The sequence below is a fragment of the Musca vetustissima genome, unplaced genomic scaffold, assembly GCF_032173495.1.
Source record: "Musca vetustissima isolate MV318-11 ecotype Yass unplaced genomic scaffold, APGP_CSIRO_Mvet_v1 utg38027, whole genome shotgun sequence".
NCBI lineage: Eukaryota > Metazoa > Arthropoda > Insecta > Diptera > Muscidae > Musca > Musca vetustissima.
Window position 1 is genome coordinate 27,408 of NW_026885310.1, and position 8,294 is coordinate 35,701.

The following is an 8,294-nucleotide window of genomic DNA, read 5'->3' on the forward strand; positions in this document are numbered from 1 at the left end:
ATTTTCTGATCTTCACCCGGTTCATCTTGCTCCCAATACTTCTTTAGTCTTCTCCAAACACTGCATACGTGGTTGTTTCTGATTCTGACTGGATCTTTCCAGTAGCAATCCAGCCTAGTTTCGAGTTTGTCAATATGAAGAGCCCTTTCGAATCTCTTGTGACAAAATAAGATTATAGTAAAATTCCGCTCCAAGAAGCACTTCGATGTTGCTTGTTTTGTAAATTTTATAATATATACTATATTTTCAGGAATGGGCCATGGTGGGACAACTGAAGCTCTACGTTTACTTGATGGAAACCCTAGCTGTTGCTAGAAGTATATAGATCTTGTTCCGGGTTGCCGGCGCTACTGCCAGTGATTGTTGCAGTGACAACACTGATGTACTGTCCCCTGCTGTATCTTTTGTTGTGAAATGCAACAGGCTATTACATCTCTTGTTTCTAACGATCCATTTATGCCGTTTTGAAATCGTTTTTGTCAATAATTCTTGCTTGATGCTTGATGTCTTCTGACATCTTCTTGTTATTGTTGAGACAGTTGTTTCTGTCGGCATACACTTCTGAACCTTGTTTACTGCTACCAGAGATACGAAGTGACCTTTTAAACACTTCATAATGTGATCTATCGTTTGTAGCTCCATGGAGTTTACAATCGACTGTTCCTATAACACCCGAGTTGTTTTATCCATATTTTTTGTAAGGATATGGATTAAGAGTGGGTCCAATCTTTCCAATTTACTCCAAGACCCTCCAAAGCCAAAAATGTCAAATGTAATGTAGGATGTCATTAAAGTCTTTGACTGACCCACAATCGACCGAAATGTTGGGTAGTTTTTGGATAAGTTCCACTATTGTGGACACCTGAGCTCTTTTGTTGTTGTCCAGGTAATGTCGTAATTGGCCTTTGTCAAGATGCCTGGTCAACTCTTCTACCTCTGCATTAACATTTGCACTATGGTACCACGAGTGGCAACGCCTGCTCGTTCACCGTTTTTCCAAAGATGTCGGAAAATGTTTGCCATTTTGCGTAATCCCCATTAAATTGATTCGACAAGTTACCGCCTGAGGTATGTGGAGTTGATTACTTATTGTCCTGTGCTCGCATCGATAATTTTTCCTTTAATGTTAACGTCTCTTCTTCTAAGTAGACGTATTCGTGAAGTGTCATCATTTTTCTCTCATCATGCTAAAGTGGATTTTCTCCATAATTGACCACAATTTTAAACAAAAATTTGGCAAAGGTTCATTCCTACTATGAAAACCAGTAAGGAAAGTAGTAAAGTCGGACGGGGCCGACTATATGATACCCTTCACCACTTTGAGTATATTCAAGAAATGAATCCTAACAGAAGTCGTATGTGTCAGTCTCGTTTCCTACTGCCTGCTACAAACATATGCGCAAAAACATAATATCCTGTGCCAGAAAAAAAAATTGGTTCAAGAACCTCAAAACCTGGGCCACTATTTATAGTGTAGAGATGTGCTACCTAATAAGAACTCGACGTACTAAATTAAGTCAATTTGGTTGAAAAATACGATCAGAACCCCCAAAATACCAAAAATTTGGGGTACCGTTATATGGGGACTACCAGAAAAACTAGACCTATATTTATAATTTTTAGTGGAGTAATTTGGTACCCAATAAGAACCCAATGTACAAAATTTCAGAGAATTCAGTTATAAAACAAGCCCAAGAACCCGAAAATACCGAAAATGTGGGGTAACCTTATATGGGGGCTATCCGAAAAAATTGACATTTACTTTTAATTTTTGGTAAGGAGATTTGCTACCCAATGAGAACACAAAGTACCAAATTTCAGCAAATTCGGTCGAAAAATGCTATCAAAACCTCCAAAATACCGAAAATTGGGGGTAATCTTATATGGGGGCTATCCGAAAAAATGGACCTTTATTTATAATTTTTGGTAGGGATATTTGCTACCCAATAAGAACTCAATGTACCAAATTTCAGCGAATTCAGTTAAAAAACGCGCTCAAGAACCTCAAAATACCGAAAATTTGGGGGTACCCTTATATGGGGGCTATCCGAAAAAATTGACCTTTGTTTATAATTTTTGGTAGAGAGATTTGCTACCCAATAAGAACTCAAAGTACCAAATTTCAGCGAATTCAGTTAAAAAACGCGCTCAAGAACCTCAAAATACCGAAAATTTTGGGGTACCCTTATATGGGAGCTATGCCTAAACGTGGACCGATTTTCTCCAATTTCAATAGGTTTCGTCCTTGGGCCAATTAAGTGATCTGTGCCAAATTTCATCCAAATCGGATCATAAATGTGACCTGTACTTTGTTAACAAAAATACATGGACGGACGGACGGACGGACAGACGGACGGACGGACGGACAGACGGACGGACAGACCGACATGCATAAATCGACTCAGAAAGTGATTCTATGCATATTCTCAAAAGGAACCATGGGTCTATCTCGATTATTTTTGCCTGTTACAAACATATGCACAAAGACATAATACCCTGTACCACAGTGTGGTGAAGGGTATAAAAATGTATACGTTTTTTTTTTGCCAATCGATCTCCAGACTTTAACCTTGACAATTTCAAGATTTCTAAAATGATTCCACTTAAAGTTATCGTTGTTTTTTACAACATTTTTTGTTTAATTATTTCTTTGGTTTATGACATGACATTATGACTTGTATACGCCTCTTAGTTTCCCTCGATGCTAGTAAATTAACAATTCTAAAATATTTTTTTACTGCTTAAAAATAAATAAAAATTCATATTGAATAAGCACTTAAATTAATTTTTTACTCTCTTGTTGTTAAGTTATTTGTTTTTCAAAATACATATCGTGAAGTATATTTGTTTAAGCTAGAAAAAGACATCTCGTAAAAATGTTTATTAAATATTCTAGTATTGGGTATAAAAAAATATATGGGAAAGAAACCATAACGCAATATATTCACTTTCTATCAATGAAATGTATTAAATATATCAGAGTTCTTTGGGAGAATATAGTTATGGGTAAATTGAATATAGTTATGGTTGAATCGAAAGCTATATAGGGACTTTGGTGCACCATTTACATAAAATTGGACGAAAATATATATATGGGAGCTATATCTAAATCTGAACCGATTTTCACGAAACTCACCACATATCATTCTGGACTTAATTGAGTTGCGCTATGCCAAATTTCGTTCAAATCGAAAGATATATAGGGACTTCGGTACATCATTTACCTTAAATCGGACGAAAATATATATGGGAGCTATATCTTAATCTGAACCAATTTTTTTTCCAATTTAAATAGGGTTCGTCCTTGGGCCAAATAAGTGAGCTGTGACACATTTCATCCTAATCAGATCATAAATGCGACCTGTACTTTGTTTACAATTTAACATCTACAGACGGACGAACGGACGGACGGACATGCATAAATCGACTCAGAAAGTGCCTGTTACAAACATATGCACAAAGACATAATACCCTGTACCACAGTGTGGTGAAGGGTATAAATAGCTTTGTCAAACTTTTTCCAAAATCCCAAAAAGCAGGAAATATTTTTTATTAATTTTCGGCGCCATCAAGTATCTTTTTCCAGTAGCTTTTTCCCAGAAGAAATCCATGCCCCTCATAAAGATCGCCCCTAATGTTTTATGATTATGCATATTACCACAAAGGAAATATATAACACGGTAATAAAAAATCCGATCTTATCTATTTTTTCAATTTAATATCTTGACGCATAATATAGTGCATGCGTGTGATTTAAAATCAAAATGTTTTTAATTTTTATTTTTAACAGCCACCTGGAGAAGATATTCATATTTAAATTCCCCTTGATTTGTTTAAGCGAAAGTAAACACTTCGAAATGGCTTTTAATGTACTTTCGTTGACAAAAGTGGTTCATAAATTATGCAAAACCCCTAGCCAATGAATTGACTGCCGAACTGGTTGTTGCGGTAGTGGTGAAAGAGGTGAGAATTTCACATTACGGCTCGTGTTGGAAATTATCAATTACATTTTAGAAGAAAAAACGCGACAAGATTTTATTATTAGCTTTTATTAAGAAAATAAATGGCGCCGGAAGGGTAATGCCTTTGCCAGGTTAAACGATCTGCATAAAAAACTGATATGAAACTCTACTGATGATGACTGGTTGATCAAAATTTCTATCACTTAAAATCATTAGCTATTGGCCTTGAGCAAAACCAAGCAACAACAAACAATTTTGGTTGTCGTATGTGGATAACAACAACAGAAATACAAAATCTTGTCAGTAGCTGTAGTTTTTTTTTTTAATTCAAGCAACAGCACAAGAAAAAAGATCGTTAAGTGTAATCAGCCAATGTTTGGTACATACTTTTTTTGAGGTGCAATTGTTTTTTTTATTTTAACTGAGATTTTTTGCAAACAAGTAAACACGCATACTCGGCGCTTGTGCAGCTACCTTTTGGAGCCACTCAATCGCCACTTAGCCTCTCGAAATGTGTTAAACATAAATTAGTCATATGTAAACGTCAATTTGTTAGGAGAGAGGGGGGTCGATTTGTTTTTGTCGTTGCTACTGCAACAAGTAAAATTGTTTATTTCAATTTATTTGCCATATAATTAAAATCATTTCACATAATTTATTTTGTTTTTGTTGAGTGACCTTTTTTTCTAAGTAGGGATTTTTTGCGGTATTTATTTAGATCTTTAATATTATATTTAGTATATTTTTTTTTTATTTTAAAAATGTCATTTCGAAAATAATATTTGTATAGCAATTTAATATTGATACCCTACATCATTAATTGTCGAGTTCATGTAAGGTTAATGATATTTGTTTTCTTTAATAGCTGAGAATATTGTTAACGTGCTAGAACGTGCAGTAAAACACTTGTCATTTAGCATTTCCGGTTCTTAGAAGCTAAAATACCTCTTGCAGAAACATTTTAACATGTTTTTATATACCCCAATATAAGTGACCCACACTTTCCAAACGGTGTGGCTACAGTAGGGCATTTCGGATTTTCAGTGATTTAAGGACCTCCAGGCAAACATGTTCAATATAGGTCCATATGTTTCTCCATTGTCTACTTTTAGTGAACGGGTTGTTGGTATAAAAACCTCCTTACCGAAATTTAATGAACTAGCATAAGAGCCGTAATTGATTGCTGGCTATTTTGAAGACTCTCTACACAAATTTTCTAAAACAAAGTTGTTGTATTTTGGAAAATAGTTCAATTATATCAGTCCATATTATTTTAGGTGTTTTGAAGATCCTAGCAGTGTAATAAATAAGTGGTTGTAAAAATATAAATAAGGGTTATACATTCTTTCAGAAATGAGGTCTTATAAAAAAAATTAAAAAAGTGTCAGTCGGTGTTGTCGACAGGGGAGGTACCAGAAGAGGTTGCTCCATAGACCTCAACTTCGTTTTAAATGTAGGTTTGGTAAAATATTACGATGTACAAACAATGGATCATGTCCGGTAGTCAGTCCGCTTTAAATTAAATTTTTTTAACAGAAGATCCTCTTTAGAGAATGTACAAGAAAGAGTGGCCCGATGGGTTTCATCTTCGGATTTAACCAGAAGAGCTTCCTCCATAGACCTCAACTTCGTTTTTAATGTAGGTTTGGTAAAATATTACGATGTACAAACAATGGATCATGTCCGGTAGTCAGTTCGCTTTAAATTAAATTTTTTTAACTGATGATCCTCTTTAGAGAAAGTACTAGAAAGATTGGCCCGATGGGTTTCATCTTCAGATTTAATCTAGGTTTGGTAAAAATATTCCCTTTTGGAATGTATCAGACATTCCATCATCTAGATATTGGATAAACAAATTTTCAAAATGTTGACACTTCGTGGGGAATGTACCAGATACAGTGAAAAACCGGGTCCCACCTTCAAGCTTGATATATGTAGAGTAACTTCCGGTAATGTGGACCACCATTTTCTTTTTTTGATGTTGTGGGCGTACCAACGGTAAAAACTGAAAACAAATTGTTTTCACAACATAGTAGATTTGTAGGCTAAATATGCTCCAGGTCAAAAATTATATATATTTGTCTATAAAAATGTTATTGCATTATATTTCAAAAAACTCTAAGCTGCAAATAAAAATAACTTGGCGTGTAATGTGGACCAGTATGTGTGGGTAATGAGTATCAGTACGATAAAGGTAGGTTGTGGTTTGGTTGTGATAAATTTCAATTTATTACTCTCTTGGGTAACAACGAATGCAAAAATATATGGATTCATGTTTTGGAATAGCCCCCATTTAAGGGTACCGCCCCATTTGCGGTATTTTGAAGGTCCTTGCTTCATTATCCAGCCGAAGCACCTGTAATTTCGCATATCGAGTTTTCAGAGGATAGAATACCTCATCGCATATTAAATTCACCCACGTTTCGAACTCGTCCTCATGAAAAGGTCCCACTTTTTTATAGTGGTCCACATTACCCGACATTGAATATTTTTATTTAGAAATAATTATCGGCTTCAAAAAAGAATAAAAATTAAAAATCGCCGATTGTAATTACAGCTAAACGTATACTTTTGTTAAAGAAAACAAGAAAAACCACATAACTTCTTTATATTCGAGAAAAACAATGTGTTCGACTATTTTGCAAAAAGGTTCGACTATTGTGCTAAAAAATTTTTCAAATCACACTTTTACAATCAGAGCTACATTTTCTACTACCAAACTTTCAACTTTGCAATTATTTATTAAAAACCAAGTTTGATGTTTGTTTTCACTAATTAGGAAAACATTTATCAAGGCGGCATTGACATATTTCAAGCATTTTCTTAGATATGGGGGGTGGTCCACATTTGACGCATGGTCCACATTACCCGAAGTTACTCTAAGGTATATATAGGGTGAGATTAAAAACTGCAACTTCATACTGCTGTCATTTCTAAACCACTCGTCCTACAGCTGTTAAAAGTATTCCAGTGACAGCATTTGGTGAGAAGTTTCCAGAAAAAAAGTTATTCGTGATGGAATTCAAGCGTGATTTCTTTATATTTGGCTGGAAAGCCAGAAGTGGCTATCGTTAGAGCACTCCAGCATTTAAGTGTGAATAAATCTTTTGTGTCTCGTACCATCGTCGTTACCGTGATACTGGTAGAGTAGCCCGACGTCAAGGAAGCGGAGGGAAGAAAATAGCTACATCACCAGAAATGGTTCGAAAAGAAAATAAGCGACTTCATCGAAACCCGCGTCGCAGTGGCCGAAAATGGCTCGAGAGCTGAACATATCGCAATATTCCATTCGGCAAATATTGAAAAATGAACTCAGGGTAATGCCATTGAAATTCCAAAAAATGCACCGCAACAGAAAGAAAATAGACTCAAAAGAGCTAAAGAGTTGCTTCGCTTGGCCGAAAGTGTTGAACTGCCGAATTTGGGTTTCTCCAATAAGAAAATATTCGTTGTCCAGCACTTTGTAAACAAACAAAATTATCGTGTTTACTTGCCAAAGAGGTCAGCTGAAATTTTTCATCTTTGGTTCGCCACCAGAACTCAAGCGCCGGCCATGGTGATGGTGTGGGCCGTCATAACAGCCGATGATCGCTCTCCGACCCTGGCATCAGAATAAATGCCGAATATTATCGCGAAAATATTCTGGAGAGCGTATTAAAGCCTTGGGCACGCAAACATTTTGACCGCAGACTCTGGACATTCCAACAGGACTCAGCACGCGCCACCCACGAATGCTTACAAAATTAGGTTCCTTGCTTCATTCACCAAATCTCCGGATACCAATCCGTTGGACTGTTGTGTCTGGAGTATTTTGGAAAGCAGGGTTGGCACTAAAAAATACCAAAGTGTCGATCACCTCAAGCAAGCGCTTCGCCTGGAATGGGCCAAAATACCGCAGAACAACATTCGGGCAGCGTGTGACGGTTTTATTGGCCGTTTAAAGGTCATAATTCGTGCCAAAGGTGGCCAATTCGAACAAATCTAAACTTATTCTAAAATTTGATGCAATTTCCGACATTTTTGCTTTCATTCAATAAAATTTAAAAAAGTTGTAAAAATTATGGTGTTTGACTTTGTTGCAGTTTTTTTTTATCTCACCCTGTTTATACTGGGTGAAATTGGATATTTCGTACCCTCTATATGAAATTTACAAGTTTTCAAAATGTTGATCCTTTGTGGGGAGGTACTAAAAATAGTAGTCCGATAACTTCCATCTTTCAGAGTAGACGGATGTGTCCCATTTACACATTCAATCTAGGCTATGAACAAAATTTCGATTTTCAAGTTTGGATGAAATTTGGATATTCCGTTCGCTTTATATAAGGTTTACTA

General features: G+C 35.9%; 1 long non-coding RNA gene across 1 annotated transcript; it reads left to right on the top strand.

Moving 5' to 3' along the window:
- Nucleotides 1-6,879: 6,879 nt before the first annotated feature.
- On the top strand, nucleotides 6,880-8,012 carry LOC133332493 (uncharacterized). Its single transcript, XR_009754425.1, has 2 exons — nucleotides 6,880-7,071; nucleotides 7,469-8,012. It is a non-coding gene; the product is annotated as an uncharacterized LOC133332493 (long non-coding RNA).
- The last annotated feature ends 282 nt before the right edge of the window (nucleotides 8,013-8,294 follow it).